Source organism: Dipodomys merriami, unplaced genomic scaffold (genome assembly GCF_024711535.1).
Source record: "Dipodomys merriami isolate MVZ:Mamm:240054 unplaced genomic scaffold, mDipMer1.0.p SCAF_106, whole genome shotgun sequence".
NCBI lineage: Eukaryota > Metazoa > Chordata > Mammalia > Rodentia > Heteromyidae > Dipodomys > Dipodomys merriami.
In genome coordinates, this window is record NW_027202338.1 from 1,338,671 (window position 1) to 1,362,993 (window position 24,323).

The 24,323-nt window shown below is 43.5% G+C and overlaps 3 pseudogenes; 1 reads left to right on the forward strand and 2 right to left on the reverse strand.

Annotated features, from left to right (window-relative positions):
* LOC138812896 (cytochrome P450 2G1-like) overlaps positions 1 to 24,323 on the forward strand; it is a 117,604-nt pseudogene that overhangs the window by 84,408 nt on the left and 8,873 nt on the right.
* On the reverse strand, positions 3,897 to 16,287 carry LOC138811351 (cytochrome P450 2G1-like; annotated as a pseudogene).
* On the reverse strand, positions 11,526 to 13,290 carry LOC138811359 (S-adenosylmethionine decarboxylase proenzyme 1-like; annotated as a pseudogene).

Consider the following 24,323-nt stretch of genomic DNA (forward strand, 5'->3'; position numbering starts at 1 on the left):
TCACTTTGAGCTACTGCTCCACTTCTGGTTTTCTGGTGGTTCATTGGAGATAAGAGTCTCATGGACTTTCCTACCTAGAATGCTTTGAACAAAGATCCTCAGATCTCAGTCTCTTGAGCAGCTAGGATGTCAGGCATGAGCTATTACCTCCTAGACTGTTTTTCCTTTTTCCTTTCTCTTGTGTAAGTCTTGGGGTTTGAACTCAGGGCCTTGGCACCATCCTTTCATTTTTTTTTTGTTTTCCCCTCAACTCTGGCCCTCTACCATTTGAACCACACCTCCACTTCTGGCTTTCTTCTGGTTCATTGAAGATAACAGTCTCATGGTTTTTCTTCCCAGGCTGGTTTTGAACCAGGATCCTCAGATCTTAGCCTCTTGAGTTGCCAGGATGACAGGTATGCACACCGGTGCCTTGCTGAGTGATCTTTTGATTGTAGTGGTGATGAAGACACTGCCTCATCATCTCACTCATTAAAGTGACCCAGGTACAGTGTGAGAAAGCAGGATTGGAACTCTCCCTTCCACCCTCCATTGCCTGGCCCAGCCCTCCCTGTCTAAGGTGGGTCCTAAGATTGAAACAGTTGACCAGTCAGCATGAACTAAACTCAGAGATGTAGAGATATCGGGCTGGCCTTGAGCTTGGTGCCCTGTGTGGCAAAAGAGTAGATTCAGGAGGGAGTCACCAAAGTTTCTTGGGGAAGGCATAAAGATGATGCCATATAACTTGTGAGTTTGGGCCCATGTGGGTTACATCACAGACCCTGGCAGAGGCCCTGGGTAGGCACTGTACAGACATTGATTGTTATTGACATAGCAGAAGCTGGCCACCCGCTTCAGGACATCGGATGGGGGGAGCTGGGTGAGGCTGGCATCCCCGGGCCTGGCCTGGTGCTTGTGGTTTGCTTCCTCTCATTTTAGGTGCTGGACTCTGAGCCGTGTATGGAGTGAATAAAGGGCAGAGAACAAAGCTGAGAGATGGACAAGTTGTTTGTTGATTTTTGGAGAGGGAAGAGGTGGGGAAAAGGGATTAGAAAAGGCTTGGCAGAAATTACTACGCTGGATCAGGTTGACCAGCCTATACCTGGGCTATCCCTGGCCTGGGCCTTTCTTCTCCTTTCTGGGTTACCTCCTCCTCCTCCCCACTCCTTCTTCTTGAATAACAGTCATTTAGAGAATTTAGTGCTTCACGAACGATGCATCAGGAAGTGGCCTGAGAGTTGAGCTGGGCTCCAGTGAGCCCTCCCGGAATGGGCTTGGTATAGTCGAATAAGAGAAGTACTTAAGGACAAAGAGGTCACGTGTGTTTGCTCTTATTTGTGTTTTCTGGAACGTGGAACGAGGGATCAGTGTCTGGAGTCACGTGGGAGAGACACTTGCCAGTTACAGTGACTCAGGACAAAATGAGTGAGTGAGGGTGAACTCAAGAAAACATCTCTCCCCATCCCTTGGCCAGACCCTCAGTTTTCCTGAGGAAAGAGGAAGAAGCATAGATTTTAGAATGTGTGTGTATGTGTGTGTGTGTGTGTGTGTGTGTGTGTGTGTGTGTGTGTGTGTGTGTGTGTGTGTTGGTTGGTGGTGGGATTTGAACTTGGGGCATTGGTGCTGTCCCTGAACTTCTGTGCACAAGACTAGCACTTTACTGCTTGAGCCACATATCCACTTTTAGCCTTTTTTGTGGTTCATTGGTTAAAAGAGTCTCATGGGCTTTCCTGCCCTAACTAACTTCAACTGTGATTCCCCAGATCGCAGGGTCTAGCAAGGATTACAGGCAAGAGCACCAGTGCCTGGCTAGAATCTTCTTTCTTCATTGTTATGTGCCCTTGAAGAGATGACTTCCCCTCTCTGAAATCCGTAACAGAGCCAAGGCGACAAGCTATCTCTTTGGCTGTTTTGATGAGGTGTATATGAGTTGATACATCCTTAATAAAAAGCATTTGATAAAAGCCAGGTTTCAGTGGCTCACACCTATCATCCTCACTACTCAGGAAGCTGAGGTCTGAGGACTGAGGTTTAAAGCCAGTCTAAGGGGCTGGGAAGGTGGCTCAGTGGTAGAGCACTTGCCTTGCATGCATGAGGCCCTGGGTTCGATTCCTCAGCACCACATAAGCAAAAAGAAAAAAGCTGAAAATGGCGCTGTGGCTCAAGTGGTAGAGCGCTAGCCTTGAGCTGAAGAGCTGAGGGACAGTGCCCAGGCCCAGAGTTCAGGCCCCACAACCGGACATCCCCCCCCCAAAAAAAAAAAGCCAGCCTAGGGAAGGAAAGTCCATGTGACTCTTATCTCCAATCAACTACCAAAAAGCTGGAAATGGAGCTGTGGCTCTATTGGTACAGCATTAGATTTGATGAAAAAGCTCAGGGACAGCACCCAGACCCTGAGTTCAAGCCCCAGTACCAGCACATAGACCAAAAAAAGAGCATATGTTGAAGCTCCTTTGAACAAGGGATATTCATATGAATCAGTGTTCTTTGGGGGACATGTAGGTACTTGTGGGTGAGGCTTGGTGAACAGAGAGAGAGGGAGTAAAGTAGGGCAGAACGTGCTCATACAATGGAGTCTAACTTGTGGATCCAGGCTGCAGGGTAAAGCTGGGTAGGGATTTTTGGTGGAAGGAGAAAGGTGAGTCTAGAGATTGAGTTCTAAGCAGAAAAACCAGCTTTCATTCAATGCCTGAGTGCATGGCTGAGTGCAACAAGACCATGCAGCTCCAAGCCTTTGACAGCAGCCAAGTCCCAGGCAGCTTTACACAAACTGCTGAGGGGTTTCCACTGTTCATTCTTTGTTTTATTCTACCAATCTATCTATCTATCTATCTATCTATCTATCTATCTATCTATCTATCTATCTATCTATCTATCTATCTATCTATCTATCTATCTATCTGTCTGTCTGTCTGTCTGTCTGTCTGTCTGTCTGTCTATCTATCTATCTATCTATCTATCTATCTATCTATCTATCTATCTATCCATCTATTTATCTGTCTGTCAGTCTGTCTGTCTATCTATCTATCTGTCTATCTATCTATCTATCTATCTATCTATCTATCTATCTATCTATCTATCTATCTATCTATCTATCTATCTATCTATCTATGAGGCTTGAACTGAGGGCCTGCACACTGTCCCAGAGGTCCTAGGCTTTGAACTTCAGGCCTAGATGCTGTCCCTGAGCTTTGGTGCTGAAGGCTGGCACTCTATCACTGGCACAGCTGCACTTCAAGCTTTTTGGCAGTTCATTGGAGATAAGCGTCTCATGGACTTTCCTACTTGGATTGGCTTTAAACCATGATTCTTAGATCTCAACCTCTTGAGTAGCTGGCATTACAGGAGTGAGCAACCAGCATCTGGCTGTTAGTGACATTTTAAACTAGGTTCTCTTGAAGATCCTGAACCTTAATGGGGTATTTAAAGTTCTCTTTGTGCACAATAAACTTGCTTACATTTAACTGTCTTGAGTTTGGTGTTGACTTTATTGAGGGAGGAGGGAGAAGGAAGATGGAAATGCAGGAGAAATGGATTAGGGACTATCTTTTGGTAACATCAGTGACAGAAAACAAAAGGAAAATAAAGAGACAACACAACAATGGACCAAAAATACTAGTTTGGTGTAGACAGACTTCACAGCAAGAAGAGTTTTATTAACCAGAAAGCTTTTTTCCAAAATCTTGGACATGGCATAGAGTTTTTAACATTTTTTTTCTCCTCCTGACTGAAACATCAGGAGGGTGTTTGCAGATGAACTTTCCTGACAGGAGGCCCCAGGTAAAAAAAAGGGAGAGTGCTGATTCTTAGCATGATAGTGAGAATTTGAGAGAGAGGAAGAGGAGGAGGAGGAAAAGGAGGTGGTTAGATGGACCCAGGGCAATGGGAAGCTTCTTTATTGGCCCAGCAGGGGGTGATCAGAGGGACACCAGACAGAAATTATATATTGGGGAGATGTTGCAAAGGCTTGAAATTCTGGGGATGATATCAATGTCCTCAGGTGGCACCAGTGAGCATAAGGAGAAGTTCTGAAGGATGGAGGTGAAGTAGAGGAAGAGTTCCATGCGGGCCAGGGCCTCCCCAACACACATCCACTTTTCTGCAGGAACAGAAGAGGTGGGAGGGTGGAATAGGGTCTAGGGATTTTTTTTCTTTTCTTCTGGTGCCAGTCTCCGGGCTTAAACTCAGGACCTGGGCATTGTCCCAGAGCTTGTTCTTTTTCCCCTCAAGGCTAATATTCTACCCCTTGAAGAAGTGTGATAAAGTACTAGCACTCTACTGCTTCTGGCTTTTTGGTGGATCATTGGAAATAAGAGTTTCATGGACTTTTTTGCCTGGGCTGACTTTGTACTGTGATCCTCAGGTCTCAGCCTCCTGAGTAGCTAGGGCACCAGGTGTGAGCCACCAGTGCCCATGTTAAATGTTTCTTTTCTTTTCCTTCCTTTCTTCCTTCCTTCCTTCCTTCCTTCCTTCCTTCCTTCCTTCCTTCCGTCCTTCCTTTCTTCCTTCCTTTCTTCCTTCCTTCCTTCCTTCCTTCCTTCCTTCCTTCCTTCCTTCCTTCTTTCCTTCCTTCCTTGTTGGTTGTGGGGCTTGAACTCTGGGCCTGAGCGCTGTTCCTCAGCTCTTCAGCTCAAGGCGAGTGCTCTACCACTTTGAGCCACAGTATAACTTCCAGTTTTTTGGTGATTTGTTGTGTCCGATGGACTTTTCTGCCCATGTTGGCTTTGAACCATAATCCTCAGCTCTCAGCCTCCTGTGTAGCTGGGATGACAGGCATGAGCCACCGATGTCTGTCGGGGTTGGGGACCTGGGTGGCAGGGAAAGTGAGTCTCAGTGATCACCTGGGCCGAGGGCATGCTCATCTCAATAAAAGTCTTGTCAATCATCTCCAGAAGGCTCAAGAACTGCTTGTCTTCATAGTTGAAGTGCTTTCCAAACACTACAGAACTGATGACATGGGACACTGTGCAGCTCAGGAAGAAGGTGGGATCAATTGGGATGCCTGGGGGGGGAGGAGGTTAGTCGGAGAGAGTGGAAATCATCTATGTTGGAGGTGATCATGAGCAATAATCATTTCATGAAAAAAGGCTTCACTCAGTGCCTGATGATGCAGTAAGCACACTGAGGGCCGGGTATAGTGGTGCATAAGTATAGACCCAGAACTGGGGAGGCTGAGGATAATTGGGAGTATAAGACCAGCCCAGGCTACACAATGACACACCCTCATCACCAGAACTCTACATACAGATTTTGGGAGTCCATTGATGAAAGGGTCTGGATAAGTAGTTTCTAGGGTCTTTGATATTGATATTTTTTGGGTGGGTACTGAGGCTTGAACTCAGGGTGAACTGCAGCTCCACTGGTGGTTTTAATGGTTAATGAGAGATAAAGAGTCTCACAGACTTTCCTGGCTTTGAACCATGTTCTGCAAGAATTGAGCCTACTAGTAGCTAGAGTTGCAGGAATGAGCTATGGGTGCTTAGCACATGTTCACTTTTTAACATGGAACCTGATGGAAACCTCAGTAAATCCTGGAGAGTTTCTATCTTCTCTCATTTCAAAGATTTCTGCCACCAAGGCCCATCTTATTATGGTTGAACTCTCCCTCCATTGACATCCCATCACCTAGCAGCCCTCCCCACCCCCATACCTTTGGTCTTCTGGAATTCCTCTAGTAAGTACCCGGATTCTTCCTGAATCTGCTCCTCAATGCTCTGCTTCCCCATTCCAACATTTCGAAGGACAGTCAGAGAAAAACAGCAAAGGACTTTCCATCATTCTCCATTGGCCATAACCAAACCTGCAGAGGTGTCAGGGTCAGCTTCCCTCTGCCCCATCCTGCTCTGTGGTCAACACTGTGGTAGTCAGGATGGAGACAAACTAGCAAAGGTCTCAACTCTGCTCTGGAGGAAACCTCCCCCAATTTTTCACTTAATTGGGGGGTGGGAGGACCACTAAGATTACCTCTTATGTGGAAATAACCAGATTAGTGAGCTGTTTGGAAATGTAATGAACTTATTTTGGCAGTTTGATGAATGGAAGTATTTATGACTGGAATGTTGGGTGGGTGCATTGGATGGTTAGATGGTTAGATAGGTGGATGGATGGAGGGATGGATGATGGATAGATACATGTATGGATGCACTGGTAGGTAATGGAGAAATGGATGGATAAATGGATGAATGGATGGATGGATAAAAGAGTAATATATTTGTGAATGATGAGGAAGCTCATAAATGGATGGGTGGAATGATAGACTGATAGGTGAGTGAAAAATAATTGAGAGGTATATACATAGTTGGTTGGAAATATTCTTATTGTTTAAATTAAGCAAATTTTTGTGGAAACGTCCATTGTGGTACAGAAATACATTGCAACTGATTAAAGTCCAACACCAATGAAGAGAGAAATTATGGCACCAAAATTTTCCCTCCTCTACCATGCTAAGATAGATTTCTATTCAATCTACAGTTCTCATTTTCTAGGCTTTGCTCCACATAAACTTGTGCAAGTTTTCAACATTAGAACTCTTAATTATGTTAGGAAAAGAAAAACCAGACCTCAAGCCCAAAATGTCATCACAATTTCCTGGGAGACTGTTCAAGAACAAAATTCTACCAACAGAGCAAGTCTAAGAAGATAGACATAATCCCTTGTATTTTATCTGACCATACTGGAACCAAATGAGTTCTCAATAACAAGGCATACAGTAGAAAAAAGCACATGGAAATTAAACAGCACATTGCTGAGCAACACATGGGTCACAGAAGAAATGAAAAAGTTCCTACCATTCAATGAAAATGAAGACACGGCACAAAGAAACCTATTGGACACAGCAAAAGCATTCCTGAGGGGCAAGCTTATTGCTCTCAGTGTGCACATCAAGAAAACAGGGACAGACCAAATAAACAATCTCATGATGCAACTAAAACTGCTAGAGACACAAGAAAAAGTTGAACCTAAAGTTGCTAGATGGAGCGAGATAACCAAAACAAGAACTGAAAGTAATGAAATAGAGACTAAGAAAACTATAAATAAAATTAATAAAACCAAAAGCTGTTTTTTGACAAAAATCAATAAAATTGAAGGGCCACTAGCAAGATAAACTAAAAAAAGAAGAGAGGAGACCCAAATTAATAAGATCAAAGATGCTACAGGAAAAATTACAACAAACATCCAAGACATCCAAACAATTATAAAGAAATATTTCCAGACTCTATACTCAGAAAGGAAGGAAAACCTAGCAGAAATGGATGAATTGCTAGAGAGATACAAATTGCCCAAATGGCACCAAGAAGAAATAACTCAATTGAATACACCAATAACCTTCAATGAGATAGAGGAAGCAATCAGAAGCCTTCTAACAAGGACAAGGCCAGGACTAAATGGATTCACTACGGAATTCTGTAAGACCTTTAAGGAAGAACTAATACCCATACTCCTTGAGCTCTTCAGAGAAATAGAAGCAGAGGGAGTAATCCCAAACTCATTCTATGAAGCCAATATCACACTCATCCCCAAACTAACCAAAGACTTAACAAAAAAAGAGAACTACACACCAATCTCTTTGATGAACACAGATGCAAAACTCCTCAATAAAATTCTAGCCAACAGAATCCAGAAACATATAAAAAATCATACATTATCACCATGTAGGCTTCATTCCAGAGATGTGGGGATGGTTTAACATACATAAGTCAATAAGTGTAATCCATCACATCAACAGATCCAAGGTCAAGAACCACGTGATTATCCCCATTGATGCAGCAAAGGCTTTTGATAAAATACAACATTCATTCATGTTAAAAGCTCTGGAAAAAATTGGAATAGAAGGAACATTCCTTAAAACAATAAAAGCCTTATATGACAGACCAACAGCCAATATCATACTTAATGGGGAAAAACTACAACCAATTCCCCTAAAAACAGGAACAAGGCAAGGATGCCCACTCTCCCCACTCCTATTCAATATAGTTCTGGAATTCTTAGCCAGAGCAATAAGGCAGGAAAAAGATATTAAAGGGTTCCACATAGAGGAGGAAGAAGTTAAACTATCTCTTTTTGCAGATGACATGATTTTATACCTTAACAATCCAAAAGGCTCCATCCCCAAACTTTTAGAGCTTATAAACTACTTCGGCAAAGTAACAAGATACAAAATTAACCCACAAAAATCAGTCACCTTTTTGTACACCAACAATGTGCAAGCAGAAGGGGAAATCAAGGAAACAACCCTGTTCATAACCTCAAAAAAATAAAGTATCTAGGAATTAACCTAACCAAAGATGTAAAGGATGTATTTCATGAAAACTATAAAAGCCTAAAAAAAGGAATCATAACAGATACCAGGAAATGGAAAGATCTCCCATGTTCCTGGATAGGCAGAATTAACAGTGAAAATGGCTATTCTGTCAAAATTGATACACACATTCAAAGCAATTCCCATTAAAATCCCAATGATGTCATTTACTGAAATATAGAAAACAGTCCAAAACTCCATATGGAACAACAAAAGACCTAGAATAGTCAAAGCAATTCTAAGCAAAAGAAACAACACAGGGATCAAGATACCGAATTTCAAGCTCTACTATAGAGCCATAATAACAAAGACAGCTTGGTACTGGTACAAAAAGAGACCTGAAGACCAATGGAACTGACTAGAGGACCCAGAAATAAGGCCACATATATAGTTGGTTGATATTTGACAAAGGAACCAAAGACATACAGAGGAAGAATCATAACCTCTTCAACTATTGGTGTTGGGAAAACAGGGTAGCCACATGCAGAAAACTGAAAGTGGACCCTTGCCTATCACCGAGCACTAACATCAACTCAAAATGGATTAAAGACCTTAACATCAAACCTGACACTCTGAAACTACTGCAGGACAGAGTAGGAGAGACACTTGAACTTATAGGCACAGACAGGAACTTCCTGAACAGAGTCCCAGGGTCACAACAAATTGGAGAGAGACTGGACAAATGGGACTACCTTAAAATAAAAACTTCCTGCACAGACAAAGAAATAGCAATCAAACTAGAAAGACAGCCAACTAATTGGGAAAAATATTTACCAGCAAAATATCAGACAAGGGTCTAATACCCATTGTATATAGGGAACTCAAGAAACTAACCCCTCACAAATCTAACAAACCAATCATGAAATGGGAAAGGGAACTAAAGAGAGACTTCTCAGAAGAAGAGATAAAAATGATAAACAAACACATGAGGAAATGTTCATCATCCCTGGCTGTAAAGGAAATGCAAATAAAAACAACACTGAGAGAGCACCTTACCCCAGTCAGAATGGCCCACATTCTAAAGTCAGCCAAAGACAAATGCTGGAGGGAATGCGGAGAAAGAAGAACCCTACTGCATTGTTGGTGGGAATGTATTCTAATACAACCACTTTGGAAAACAGTCTGGAGATACCTCAGAAAGCTAAATATAGACCTCCCCTATGACTCAGCTATACCACACCTAGGCATCCACCCTGAGCAACAGGTACCAATATACAAAGACACATGAACCTCCATGTTTATTACAGCACTGTTCACAATAGCCAAGATTTGGAAATAACCCAGATGCCCCACTACTGATGAGTGGATCCAAAAATTGTGGTACCTATATACAATGGAATATTATGCAGTCATTAGAAAGCACAAAATAATGGCATTTGCAGGGAAATGGATGGAACTAGAGCAGATTATTGAGCAAAGTAAGCCAAGAACAAAGAGACAAACAGCACATGGTCTCCCTGATATGTGGATGCTAAAGCCAAAATACAAGAAGATATGGCAAACAGGACTCAAGAAGCAAAGGACAGCCACCCATTCTGTCATATCATTGCTAAATGACTTCATGTTCTTGACCATACATATGGTGGATATATGCACGCAACAGTGGGAAGCCTAGAGGAGGAAAAGAATAAGCGGGAACAGCCCACACTAAGCAAAAGGAAAGAAATGTAAACATCACCTGATGTGGAAAAAATAACTTGTATTGTCAAAACTCATAGAATTCACCAACTGTATAGACCATGACAATGACAATTTGCCTTGTGAAAGCTAAAATGTGTTTGTGACTCTAACTGTCACTATTCCACAATACTGTGAAATATGTGAAATTTATGTAATCACCTCATCTCAATTGAAGGAAAAAAATGAGAGAAGGGATGGGTTAAGAGAGGTGGACGACAATGTTGTCAGACATTTTGTACTCATATACTGTTTTGTAGAATGGGAACTTCTTTGTACAACTACTTAAAGATAGTAAAAATCCTGCCACACAGTTGTCTGACTAACTTGACTTCTCATTCTGGACATTATTCATCCTGTGACTGCCATGGTGAAAAGACCATACAGGAACAGGAAGAATCCACATCTCCAGTGTATTTCAGAACCACAGAACTTTAAGCCACAAGATGAAAAAAGCCACTGATTCTGCTCTGAACTCAAGTTTATAGCAGTGATTATTAAAGAAAATTAGTGGCAATAGCTGCTCAAAGTATAAGGTAAATGATCCAAACTGAACACATCATCTTTATGCTATGTCCTTGCTTACATGCTCAGTGATAAGTTCTTTTTTTTTATACCACTACTTAGGACAAGTTAGTATATTCCATTAGAAGCTAATCCAATTTACTAACGAGTAGAACATAGTTAGATTATTTACAGAATACTCTGAACATCTATAATTCTGTATGGGTTCTTGCTGGAAATGATTCAAAAGAGTTTGGATACATTCAACTTTGCTATGCCAATAAAGGAGTCAAAAGTCTGACGCCCTTGAAAGAAAATTAAACTCAGGGATCATCTCCAAGCTTTCCCACGTGGGGAATGAGATTCGTATATAAACCCACAGTGTAACAGTGTATTGTTTATTTGAGGGGCAGAGGGAAAAGTCCTCCTGGTGAGGGAAGACACCAGTTACAAGAGTACAAATGCAAGAACAATGATGAAAATAGTCATACAAGAAGAGAGAACTAGAATCATTCTACAAGGATCCAACTTGTGGAAGAAAAAAGTGTAACTGCTGTTGCAAAAAACATCTGTATGAAGTAGAAACTCGTTTCAGTAACTTTAGTAGAGAACATATTCTAGAAAGTGGAGGTTACTGGCAGCAATTTAATAGAACAGTCCCAGATGGTTAGACTGAGGCCATCACCTAAGGACAATGAAAGCGCTGTCTGGGGAATTTTGGATGATACTTGCAGAACTTTTATACTGTGCATAAACCAAATTGAATTGTTTTCATAAGTGTTGTAACGTTTCTTATAGTAACAGTTATGTTCTACATGCACTTCAATTTCACAGCAAGAGTGGCATAGAATACCTAAACACAGAAGAGAGCATTCATGCAAGATATCTAACTCATTGATACAATGATGCATACACTTCAAAATGATTACACTATCATTACATCTAGGGCTTTCTCCAACTACAAGGTGGTGGTTATGGAACACAAGGCCCCCGTATCAACATCTAGAAAGCATTCGCCACCATCTATGTGTCATCTTGTTTTGTATTTTTTCTTTATTTTTCTTAATCAACACTGCTGTTGATGCTGCTCCTAAGTAAAACTGGTAAAAAAAAATGAAATTATAATCATTGAATGTAGCACTTTGGCAATCAAGACGTTTGAAGCCTTCAATCTTCTGAGGCCAAGAAAGCACTGTGCACCAATTAGAACTCTGATTAACAAACAAGGTGGTCACAAATTTTCCTGGCTTGAAGACTTCTACAACGTTCCCCATCAGGTTGTCATAGGAAGTCTGCCTTAAAGTTTGTGTCAAAGCTAACCTAAGAAAATTCTGGTTCTGGAGCGATGGGAATAGTCCAATAAGTTCCATCTGAGTTCATTGCATTCATTGAATGCCCACAAGGCTTGAACAGTGTGGCATCAATGACAGAACCTGGTATCAGGTCATGAATTCCACTCTCACACGAGTGACATCCTTTGCAGTAACACCATCTTTCATACAGAACTGGTCCATAACTGCTGGGTCAAGCTCACTCATCAGAATTGACAAGGTTTTGATCTGGCTGACTGATTACTTGACTCTCCGGGAAATCCAAAGCATACAAGTACCAACAGTCAGAATTCACCCGTCCCATACAATATGCTGCTCCATTTGGGAAAATTGCATTAAGAAACTCTATTTTTCCCCCCTGAAATTCCAGTGTGGGTATCCTTGGTGGGACAGCTTTATGAAATTCTTAGGAGAATAAAAGAACCTTTGAATTGAGTCGAACCCACTGTAATCCCTAGCAAGCTTCAATAGTGGAACCAGTGCTTTCAGCAAGAGGGTGGTACCCCATATCTTCAAACTGAACCGTCTCTTGGAGACAAACACAGTACTTTCACTGAATCCGTATGCTTCCTGCTTGTCAGTTTTTGTCACACTTATGATTGAACATTGTACATCCTTCAAAAGTACTTCCTATTCAGATCTTGGGGTAGTGCAAAGATCCCCAGATCCTTGGTTTGCATCGGGCTGATGCCAGAAGAACCAAACCTCCAGCAGCTTCTGGGTCCCTTTGAAAAACAATGCTCAGCCACCATCACTGTGAGACTAGAGAACAACCAATGACCACAGCAAATCAACTCAGTTAAATCTCTTCTCCCGCCGCTGCTGTGGATGATCCCAGCTGTTAGCAAAGTCCAGGTTCCTTTTTTTTTTTTTTGCTATAATTTTATATTAACTTAAAAAAAAGGATTAATACAATTTTCCTGGAGTGTGTGTGTGTGTGTGTGTGTGTGTGTGTGTGTGTGTGTGTGTGTTGTGTGTAAGTTGAACGTGAGCCCATTGGAAATAGAGACAGATACAGTTCCGTCTCTTATACTCCTCTACTTCCCCATTAGATAGAGTAGAGCAAGCACTAGCTAATGTCGCCAGCCATACAGTGTTGGAAAGGTTCTTCTTTATTAGAAGACTTGCTAATAAATGTATTTTTGACCGATTTATAGAGCAATAGATAGGCAGGGGGAAATACAGGACCAACAGGTAGATGAGAGATGGAACAAGGTGAACTTGATTGCGATGGAAGAACACAGACTGTTGGATGCCAGAGGTACACTAGAAAAGAACCTTGTGGAACCTGTTGTGTTTATACACTTGTATGCAGAGGAAGACCAAAATAATGTTGGCAAGGCCACATGCTGATGGGTCATGCCTGGGATCCTTGCTACTGAGGGGGTAAAAAAAGCTCAGGGGCATTGTCCTGCATTTAATCCCCAGCCAGGGCTCACCCTCCCCCACCCCAAGATTACTAGTAACTCCAAAAGTGGAATGCCACTTGCTGTGTGGCATTACCTGCTCTCTCTCATCACCTGTAGTTTTTTCTTTGTGCCAATCCTGGGCCTTGAGCTCAGGGCCTGGGCAATTGTCCCTGAGCTTCTTTTGCTCAAGGCTAGCACTCTACAACTTGAGCCACAGCACCACTTCCGGCTTTTTCTGTTTATGTGGTGCTGAAGAATCGAACCTAGGGTTTCATGCATAGGAGGCAAGCACTCTACTACTGAGCCATCTTCCCAGCCCAACTACCAACTTTCATATCAGCAAATTAGCCTAATTTTGATAGTTTTCTTAAAGGACTCAAAACAAGGAATCCTTGAATTCCTGCTCTTCTCAAAGAACATGGAACATACCAAATGCACTGTGATCATTTTCTTTCTCCTTTTTTCCTTCCTTCCTTCCTTCCTTCCTTCTTGTCTTCCTGCCTTCTGTTTTTCCACTCTCCCTTTCCTTTTCTCTCCTTCCTTCTCTCTCTCCTTCCCTCCCTCCCTCCCTCCCTCTTTCCTTCCTTCCTTCCTTCCTTCCTTCTTTCTTTCCTTCCTTCCTTCCTTCCTTCCTTCCTTCCTTCCTTCCTTCCTTCCTTCCTTCCTTCCTTCCTTCGTTCCTATTCTATTTTTTTGTGATTGTGGAGTCTGGCCACTTTGGAGAGCACAGAATGAGGGCAGGTCTTAAAGTGATTGACAAAGGTCCCACTAAGTCTCTAACCAAAACACCCAACTTCTCCTACTCAGAAAAAGTACATGGCCACTAGAAGAACCTTGAGAAGCTCTGGAGACCTACCCCTTCTTCAAGACCCATGAGGTGCAAGTCTCTAGACACCCTGGGTGTACATGAGGGTGGTGGGCCAGGCAGCATGTGGGGACAGTGGACAGTGATAAAAGGGAGGCCCTGCTGGGTGCCGATGGCTCACGCCTGCCATCCTAGCTACTCAAGAGGCTGAGATCTGAGGATCATGGTTCCAATCCAGCCTGGGCAGAAAAATCCCCATCAGACTCTTTTCTTTAATTAACCACTCAAAAACTCAGAAGTGAAGCTGTGGCTCAAGGGGTAGAACATTAGCCTGGAGCACAAAGAGCTCAGAGACACTGCCCAAGTCCTGAGTTCAAGCCCCACAGCCAATATAAATAAATAAATGAACAAATACATAAATAAATAGAGTCTCAGTGGGCCTTTTCTGCACTGGCTGGCTTCACACTGTGATTCTCAGATCTTAGCCTCTTGAGTAGGTAGGATTACAGGCATGAGCATCCAGCATCTGGCTCAATCAGTATTATTTTATCTGATCAGAAGCATGTAGACATTTCACCTTTGTGTTCCTCCTTGGTCTCACTGTGAGTGCATGCATGGAGTCCTGCATCATTTATTATGTGCCCGTGTCTTTGAAGTATAGCTTCGGCATTGTAACCACTTTTCTTTGGTGGTGTTTGGTCATGGTTGTAACTTACCATAGCTTTGGAAGTTCTGCTCTATGGTTGCTATTTCTCCATGGCCACTGAAATCATCTGCTTGATCTACCAGCGCCTCCTTCACTGTGTCATGTCTGCATAAATAACCACTGTCCAGGGACCCAAGTACACATTGAACAAGTTGCCATATTTCTCCTGGAGCTGGGAGGGAGGGAAGGCATGGAGGAGGTGAGGGCTGAAGTAGGTCATAAGGACAAGTCAAGGAGTTGATGGAGGGCTAAGGGATTTCAGAGGGATGCAATAACAGATAAAGATACATCTTAGGTTTGAAAGGACTAATGGACAGTCTTTCCTTTTGTGACCCTGTGGTGGAGACCCATACCAGATAACCAAAGATGAAAGTCCTTGTCAGCTGGTGGGTCAAGCCTGTCATCCTAGCTACTCAGGAGACTGAGATCTGAGGATCATGGTTCAAACCAGCCTGAGCAGGAAGGTTTGTGAGACTCTGATCTCCAGTGAACCACCAAAAAGCCAGAAATAGATTTGTGTTTCAAGTGGTACCGCACCAACCTTGAGCACCACAGCTCAGAAACAGCATCCACCCAGGCCCTAAGTTAAAGCCCCAAGACTCTCTCTCTCCCTCTCTCCCTCCCTCCCTTCCTCTCTCTCTGATACACACACATACATACACACATATATAAACACACATACACACATACCTATACACACGATGAATGTTCTGGTTTCCTTACATGTAAAGTGATGGATGTATATTAGAGAAACTCAGATCCATGCTTCCCTCTATAAAATGTTAACTTTCTAACCATGTGTTTGTTGTGTGTGTGTGCATGCTTTATGTGTGTGTATCTGTGTGTGTGTGTGTGTGTGTGTGTGTGAGAGAGAGAGAGAGAGAGAGAGAGAGAGAGAGAGAGAGAGAGAGAGAGAGAGAGAGAGAGAGAGAGAGAGAGAATACTGGGAATTGAACTCCACGCCTGGACACTGTCTCTTAGCTAGCACTCTACCACTTTGAGCCACCTCTGGCTTTTTTGTTGTTTTTGCTAGTGAATTGGAGATAAGAGTCTCCCCACTTTCTTGTTCAGGCTGGCTTTGAACCAGGATCCTCAGATCTCAGGTTCCTGGGTACTTAGGATTACAGGCATGAATCACTGGCATCCATGCTAACTTTCTAGAATCATGAGATACTGACCCTCCAACTTGTAAAATAATCTGACCACAAGAGCCCTTGTCTTCCAAACTCCTGACTTTAGGCAGAGATGTGCACCGATGCACAAGGAACGTAAGTTCTCATGAAGTTTCTGATTCTGGGATTGTTTTCCACATTCTAAGATGGCCAACCAAGTGTGTCCCCTATGTGTGCTTTCGCCCTGGGCACCTGGCCATGGGGTTCATGGCTTCCTTTCCTGTGGGGAGAGGCCCACAGACTCACCTTCATCAAAGAGTGAAAAAGGCATCGATGTGGACCTGCAGCACGTTCCCCTGGAAAGGAATTGGGGTGGGGCCTGGGGGGCAGCTTTCCTCCCTTGTTGATTTGTTTCCAGGCCATGAGGATGAACAGACAAGACAAACTGAATGCCAGAAACACAGTCAAGGCCCGTCAAGTTCCATCATGCCACACAGAGAGAGAGGTTCGCTCCTTGGCTTCAGATCCTTCCTAAATAGTTTCTGGGAGCTTAAACTGAAATCTAAATATCCTGAAACTCAGGTGTGCTGGGTGTAATGCCATCAGAGGAACAGATTCCTTGGCAGGGGTTTATGTAACTTATAATCTCCCCCTGAGTACAAATAGATTGAATTCACCTTTGGGAAAATCTCTGGGGAGGGGTCTTCTCCTTCCTTCCTATTACCTTTTACTGCTTTTTGATTCTTTCTTTTTTTGTCAGTCGTGGGGCTTGAACTCAGGGCCTGGGCACTGTCTCTGAGTGCTTTTGCTCAAGGCTAGTGCTCTACCATTTTGAGCGCCAGTGCCACTTCTGGTTTTCTGGAGGTTCATTGGAGATAAGAGTCTCATGGGGACTCTCCTTCTGGGGCTGGCTTTGAACTGCCATCCTCAGATCTCAGGCTCTTGAGTAGTTAGGGTCACAGGCATGAGCCACCAGTGCCTGGTTTTTCTTCCTGTGTTGAATTCCCCAGTTCTTCTCATCCCCTGGTTCAAAATTCCATGTAGACTGGAAGATAGTTGAGTATCTTTGTTGAGTTTAGGACTCAAGACAAAGTAGGTTCTCAGGTTTAGCTTTTCGTCAATGGGAAGTGTCTATCCTTTTGGGTCTCAGTTTCCTGTCTATCAAGTAGGTCAGCCAGTCTATTGGGGAGAGAGAGAGAGAGAGAGAGAGAGAGAGAGAGAGAGAGAGAGAGAGAGAGAGAGAGAGAGAGAGAGAGAGAGAGAGAGAGAGAGAGAGAGAGAGAGAGAGAGAGAGAGTATGTGTGTGTATGTGTGTGTGTATGCGCGCACACGCTCAGACTGGGGTACTGCTCTTGCTTAACATTTCTATTCACAGCTGCTGTTCTACCACTTCAGTCTTCCAGCCCACTGAGGGTTTTTGGTGATTAATTGGAGATTAGAGTTTCATAGGGACTTTTCTGCCCAGGCTGGCTTCAAACCATGATCCTCAGATCTTAGTTTCCTGAGTAGCTAGGATGACAGGTGTGAGCCACCAGTGCCCAGATCCCAATTCTTAACTTTGACAAGAAGCCACAGGGAAAAGAATAATCTCTTCAAGAAACTCTTGGAGCCAGGCAGAAGTGGAGTTGTGACTCAAGTGGTAGAGTACCAACCTTGAGTGAGAAAGCTCAGGGACAGTGCTCAGGCCCTGAATTCAAGCCCCTGTCCTGGCAAACACACGCACACACACAGACACACAGACACACAGACACAGACACACACACATGCGTACACAAAGTCCAATTTCCTTGCCCCTCAAAGTTGTACCATACATAAAAGAAGAGGAAATAAGTATGAAAACAGGTACTTGTCACAGGGATTTCCCAGTTACTTGCTTAGCTCTTGGCCCAACACCTAAATGGACCCAGAAAGTTGGGTCCCTTTTGTCTGTCTCAGCCCTGCAAAATTGTTGCTACCATCAGGCAGAGCATTGCCAAAGCTTTGATAAATATAGGAAATTCACCTGAGCTATTTGGCAAGAACATCAGTCAGGCTGCTGCTGAGCACAAACATGCCAGGGACAGAGAGAGCATGGATCAGCCTCTAAGGACTTTGAAGAAAAACACACAGTTCCAAAACACTTGAACCCAGTGTCAACACTGACATTACACGTGTCATCTAGTTTGGCAAATGTTCACACACAAGGTCTGAAACTAACTTAAATTGTTGTTTTGGGGTTCTCTTTTCGATATCGTGCAAGAATTGATTGGTGACTTTTCTTTCCCCTACAAGGGAACACCATAAGAAATCACAAAGTGAATTTCTCATGCAAAACAACAACAGTACAACAGTGCTCACACCTGTCATCCTAGCAACTCAGGAGCAGAGATCTAAGGATTGAGGTTCAAAGCCAGTCTAGGCAGGAAATTCCATGAGACTCTTATTTCCAATAAACCATTCAAAAGCCAAAAGTGGAGCTGAAGTTTAAGGCTCAAGTGGTAGAGTGCCAGCCTTGAGTGGACAAAGCTAATGGACAGTGCCCAGGCCCTGAGCTCAAGCCTCAGTACCAGCACACAGACAAAGAAGCATATGTTGAAGCTCCTTTGAACAATGGCTATTCATATGAATTAATGTTGTTTTGGGGGCATCTGTAGGAACTTGTAGGTGAGGCTTGGTGAACAGAGAGAGGGAGTGAAGGAGGGCGGAACGTGCTCTTACAAGGGAGCCTAGCTTGTAGATCCAGGCTGCAGGGTAAAGCTGGGTAGGGATTTCCAGTGGAAGGAGAAAGGCAAGTCTGCAGATTGAGTTCCAAGCAGAAGCAACAGCTCTCATTCAAAGTCTATGTGCATGGCTGAGCGCAATCAGACCGTGCAGCTCCAAGCCTGGTTATGGCTTTTGACAGAAGCCAAGTCCCCGGCAGCTTTATGCAATTTGTGTTGGAGTTTCCATACTTTTTATTTTATTGTTATTTTTAAATTTTTATTATTTTATTTTATTTCATTTTATTTTTGTCGGTCATGGGGCTTGAACTCTGGGCTGGGCGCTGTCCCTAAGTTCTTCAGCTCAAGGCAAGCACACTACCACTTAAGCCACAGTGCCACTTCTGGTTTTCTGATGGTTTATTGGAGATAAATATTTCACGGACATTCCTGCCCAGGCTGGCTTTGAACTGTCATCCTCAGCTCTCAACCTCCTGAGTACATAGGATTACAGGTCTGAGCTACCAGCGCCTGACCCTATTTTTATTTTTTATTTGGTCATGGGGCTTGAATTCTGCCTGGGCACTCTCTGACCTTTTTGTGCTGATGGCTAGTGCTCTCCCACTCAGAGCCATAGCTCTACTTCTGGTTTTTGAGTGGTTCATTGGAGTAAAGATTCTCATGGGAGAGACTTTTCTGCCCAGGCTGGCTTTGAACTGTGATCCTCAGATCTCAGCCTCCTGAGTAGCTAGGATTACAGGAGTGAGCCACTGGTGCTCAGTCTGGCTTGTTTATTTATTTTGAATTCATACATCTTGGGGGCTTGAACTCAGAAGAGTCTGGGTGCTGTCCCTTTAGCTTCCCCCTTACTTCCCCCGCTACTTCCCTCTTTCCTATAGAGCAACAGGCCCACTTCCAGAATTTTGGTGGTTCAATAGAGATCAGTCAGTCTCCTCGGTTTTCTGCCTAGGTTGGCTTTCAACTGAGATCCTCAGGTCTCAGCCTCATGAGGAGAGGGTATTACAGGCATGAGCACTGGTACCCTGCTACATTCCATGTTCTTAGCTAACACACCTGATCACCCAGCCTTGCTTCTTTTTCTTTATGCAATGCCAGAAAATAGGCCTGATTAAACTCTGAATAAAAACATAAAAATGGGGGAAAACCCCAAACACCTCCTCCACTTTCCTAAACTCATGTGAGAGTAGAGAAGAAAAAGTAGGCAGATACTACAAGAGTTGGGAGATGAGGACTTCTCATTTATTGTTAATATAATTTTGTTGATATTATGAAGGTGTTGTACAGGGGGTCCCCTTTCCATAAGTCAGGTAATGACTATATTTGTTGGTTGGGACAATGTCACTCTTCCTTTGCTTTCCCCCAGATTCCCGTTCCCCAGTCCCTACCCCACAATTGCACAGTTCATTTTCTACATAGTGTCTACTGAGTAAAATAAAACCCATGCCTGGCTTTCTTTTCTATTTTTGTTACTTTATTGCCTATAGTTCTTGGGGGGAAAATCCTTGTAAACCTGAAAGTGAAGATTCCAGAATGTTAGAACAGATCTTAGGGGTTGGGGATTTAGCTCAGTGGAAGAGCACTGCTTGACAAGTGAAAAGACCCTGAGTTCAGTCCTCAGTGCTGAAAAAAATGATTTTAAAAAAGTTTCTTAAGGTTGGGCATCAGTGGCTCACGCCTATAATCCAAGCTACTCTGGAGGCTGAGATCTGAGGATCATGGTTCAAAGCCAGCCAGGCAAGAAAATTTGTTTAGATCCTTATCTATCAAGTCAGAAGTGTAGATGTGGTTCTAGTGGTAGAGCATCAGTCTTGAACACAAAAATTCAGGGACAGTGCCAAGCCCCTAGTTCAAGCCCCAGATTCAGTGCACGCATGCATGCACGTGTCTCTTAAGAGGAAAGAGATTTGATCTTCCACCTACTGTTTATGTTCTCTGCAATCTTAACCAAAGATCCAGTCAATCAGGTAGTGCCAGGCCAGGCCAGGTCTGGCCAGGGAAGAGGAAGGTGAGGCTGGGGATTAAGAGGTTGTGACCAGAATATTGAAAATATTTGTTTCTGAGCGTTTGGGTGGGGTGCTTTCTTTCTGAGAGTTTGGAGCTGGGGGTAGGGTGGGTGAAATGTCACGAAGCAGAAAACCAAGGAAGAGAAGAAAGTTGGTGTCTTTTGTTTTGTTTTTTTTTTCCTCTGTCTAGATGTTTGGATAACTAATACATGTAGCTACCAGAATGGTTCCTGCCCAGAAATGAGAAGAACTAGTGTGGAAACAAAGAGAAAGAAGTTTATTAATTTGTTTTTAGTTGGTCCTGGGGCTTGAACTCATGGCTTCAGTGCTATCCTGGAGCTCTTTTGCTTAAAGCTAGTGATCTATCACTTTGAGCCACAGCTCTACTTCTGGTTTTTGAATGATTAATTGTAGATAAGAGTCTCATAGGGGAGACTTCTCTGCCGGGGCTGGTTTTGAAACAGGATCCTCAGATCTCAGACCCCTGAGTAGCTAGGATTCCAGGTGTGAGCTGTATTACTGGATTACAAGTGCCCCACAGAGAAAGAAGTTTAATGAAAGAGAGGGACAAAAGAAACAGACTCCAGGGAGAAAGATATTTTTAAATTTGGAGTTTTGATTGAGGAATAAAACAATATAGGATGTGAAAAAGTAATATTTTGCTATTATCAATTGAGCTAAATGAAGCAAATTAGTATATATATGTGTGTGTGTGTGTGTGTGTGTGTGTGTGTGTGTGTGTGTGTGTGTGTGTGTGTGTGTGTGTGTGTGTGTGTGTGTGTGTGGTGCATGACCTCATATAAAGGACATGCACCAGCCTCCAAGGACTTCACAAAAATGCACACAATGTCAAAAAACTTGGAGCCAATGTTAACACCGACATTACACTTATCTTCCAGTTTGGCAAATATTCACACACAAGGTCTGAAACTAAACTGAATTGTTCTTTTGGGGTTCTCTTTTCTATATCATGCAAGAATTAATTGTTGACTTTTCTTTCTTCTGTAAGTGAACACCATAAGAAATCACAAAGGGAATTTCTCATGCAAAACAACAAACAAACATCTGGCAGGCACCGGTGCTCACACCTGTCATCCTAGCAACTCAGGAGGCAGAGATCTGAGGATTGAGGTTCAAAGCCCGTCTAGGCAGGAAAGTCTGAGATTCTTACTTCCAATGAACCATTCAAAAGCCAAAAGTGGAGCTGAAGTTTAAGGCTCAAGTGGTAGAGTGACAGCCTTGAATGGACAAAGGTAAAGGACTGTGCCCAGGCCTGAGTTCAAGCCTCAGTACCAGCACACAGACAAAAAAAAGCATATGTTGAAACTCCTTTGAACAATGGATATTCATATGAATTAATGTTGTTTTGGGGGCATCTGTAGGAACTTGTAGGTGAGGCTTGGTGAACAGAGAGAGGGAGTGAAGGAGGGTGGAACGTGCTCTTACAAGGGAGCTTATCTTTGTGGATCCGGCTACAGGGTAAAGCTGGGTAGGGATTTCCAGTGGAAGGAGAAAGGCGAGTCTGCAGATTGAGTTCCAAGCAGAAGCAGCAGCTCTCATTCAAAGCCTGTGTGCATGGCTGAGCACAATCAGACCGTGTAGCTCCAAGCCTGGTTATGGCCTTTGACAGGAGCCAAGTCCCCGGCAGCTTTATGCCATTTGCTGAGGCGTTTCCATTGCTTTTTATTGTGTGTGTGTGTGTGTGTGTGTGTGTGTGTGTGTGTGTGTGTGTGTGTGTGTGTGTGTGTGTGTGTGTGTATGTGTGTGTACTGAGATCTGGGGGTTGCAGTTCAAAGCCAGCCAGGTCAGGAAAGCCTGTGAGACTCTTCCCTTCCATAAACTACAAAAGAGGAGGAAGTGGAGCTGTGGTGGAACAGGTAGAGCACTAGCCTTGAGCAAAAAAGATTAGACAATGCACAGTCCCCGAATACAAGCCCCAAAATCAACATTAAAAAAAATCTAGGAAGGAGATGCTAAGATTATAAATTATAGCTGTGGTTGTAAGGATCTCTAGGTGAAAGTCTTCCTTCTCCCTCCTATCTCTCTTCTTCCTCCTCTCCCTCCTCCTCCTCCTTCTCTTAAAATACAAGCAAAGGCCAAGCCCTGGTGGCTCATGCCTATAATCCTAGCTACTCAGGAGGCTGAGATCTGAGCATCACAGTCCAAAGCCAGCCCAGGCAGGAAAGACTGTGAGACTCTTATCTTCAATTAACCACCAATATAACAGAATTGGAGTTGTAGTTCAAGTGGTAAAGCACTCACCTTGAGCTGAAGAGCTCAGGTACAATGCCCAGGCTGAGTTCAAGATTGGTATATTCATATGTGAGAAAGTGTTAAGAACAATGTAAAGGAGACAATTGTTGAGGGGAAGCCTCAACCAGGAGAGACTACACAGGCTCAGGGAGTACTGTCAAAGGAAAGTCTTTAATACTGGCTGGGACTACACTGGACAGTCAGGTGCCCAAAAAGTGTAGCGCTCAGTCTGGTCTCATGGCCCCTTTTAATCCAGAAAACCACACCCCCTGTATTCGCTCAGGGTAGGAAAGTAATTGAGGATTCTTTCCTACAGGTGCAAGCCTAATGTGTAGTTACAGAAGCTAAATCAATATTGTACTCAGAAAAGATGGATGTCAAATAGCCAAGTGACATACTACCAGACACTTCTCCAGGATCAACCTTGTATCAAGTTCTGCAGAACATCAACCCTGAACCCAGCAAGCTTGTTGCTCGATGATGACCCAGAATGACCTCTGCATGACTGTACAGAGGTAACTGAGCTGATCTAATCTGCCAGACTGGACTTGCCTGATGCCCCGCTGCTGGAGGCAGAGGAGGTATACATGGACAGAAGCAGTTTTATTCAAGATGGGATAAGGTATGTGAAGGCAGCAGTCTCCACAAAGGATCAAGCAGGAAGTGGTGCTGTGGTTCAAGTGGTAAAGCGCTAGCCTTGAGCTGAAGAGCTGAGGGACAGTGCCCAGGCCCAGAGTTCCAGGCCCATGACCGGAAAAAAAAAAAAAAAAAAGATCAAACAATATGGCTCAGTCCCTCAATCAAAGGGTATCAGCTCAAATGGCTGAAATTATCACCTTGGCACAGGCATTGAGATGGGAAAGAGACATAGCATAGACGACACAGAATATGGATTTGTGAAATTTCCATCTATGTAATTGATTCAGCAAGGTAGTAAGATATAATAAGAGAGATAGAGAGAGAATTGCCCTTAACAATTCATGGCCCAAGAATCACTGAGAAATGATGTTTCCAATCTTCACTTTATTTATTTATTTATTTATTTATTTATTTATTTATTTATTTATTTATTTATTTATTGGGTCCGTTGGTGGGGCCTGAACTCTGGGCCTGGGCGCTGTCCCTCAGCTCTTCAGCTCAAGGCTAGCGCTCTACCACTTGAGCCACAGCGCCACTTCGGGCTTTTTTCTTTTTGCTTATGTGGTGCTGAGGAATCGAACCCAGGGCCTCGAGCATGCAAGGCAAGCACTCTACCACTGAGCCACCTTCCCAGCCCCCAATCTTCACTTTCTATTCAAGAAAAAGAGAAGCAAAGCAAGGGTACAGGCCTGGGGTTATGCAAAGGCCAACAGGTAGCTGACCACACCACTCAACTCCTCCCTCTCTCCCTTTCCAAAATCAACAAGCAACTTGCCTATATTGTTGTGTGTTTTGTTTTCTGCACTTTGGCCCTCCCCATTGACCCCAGAAAGGTAGCAGTTGCTGGTGCATCTCCCCCCTGCCTGTATCCTAAGAGAAGGTGGAGGAGGAGGGAGAGGAGGAAGAG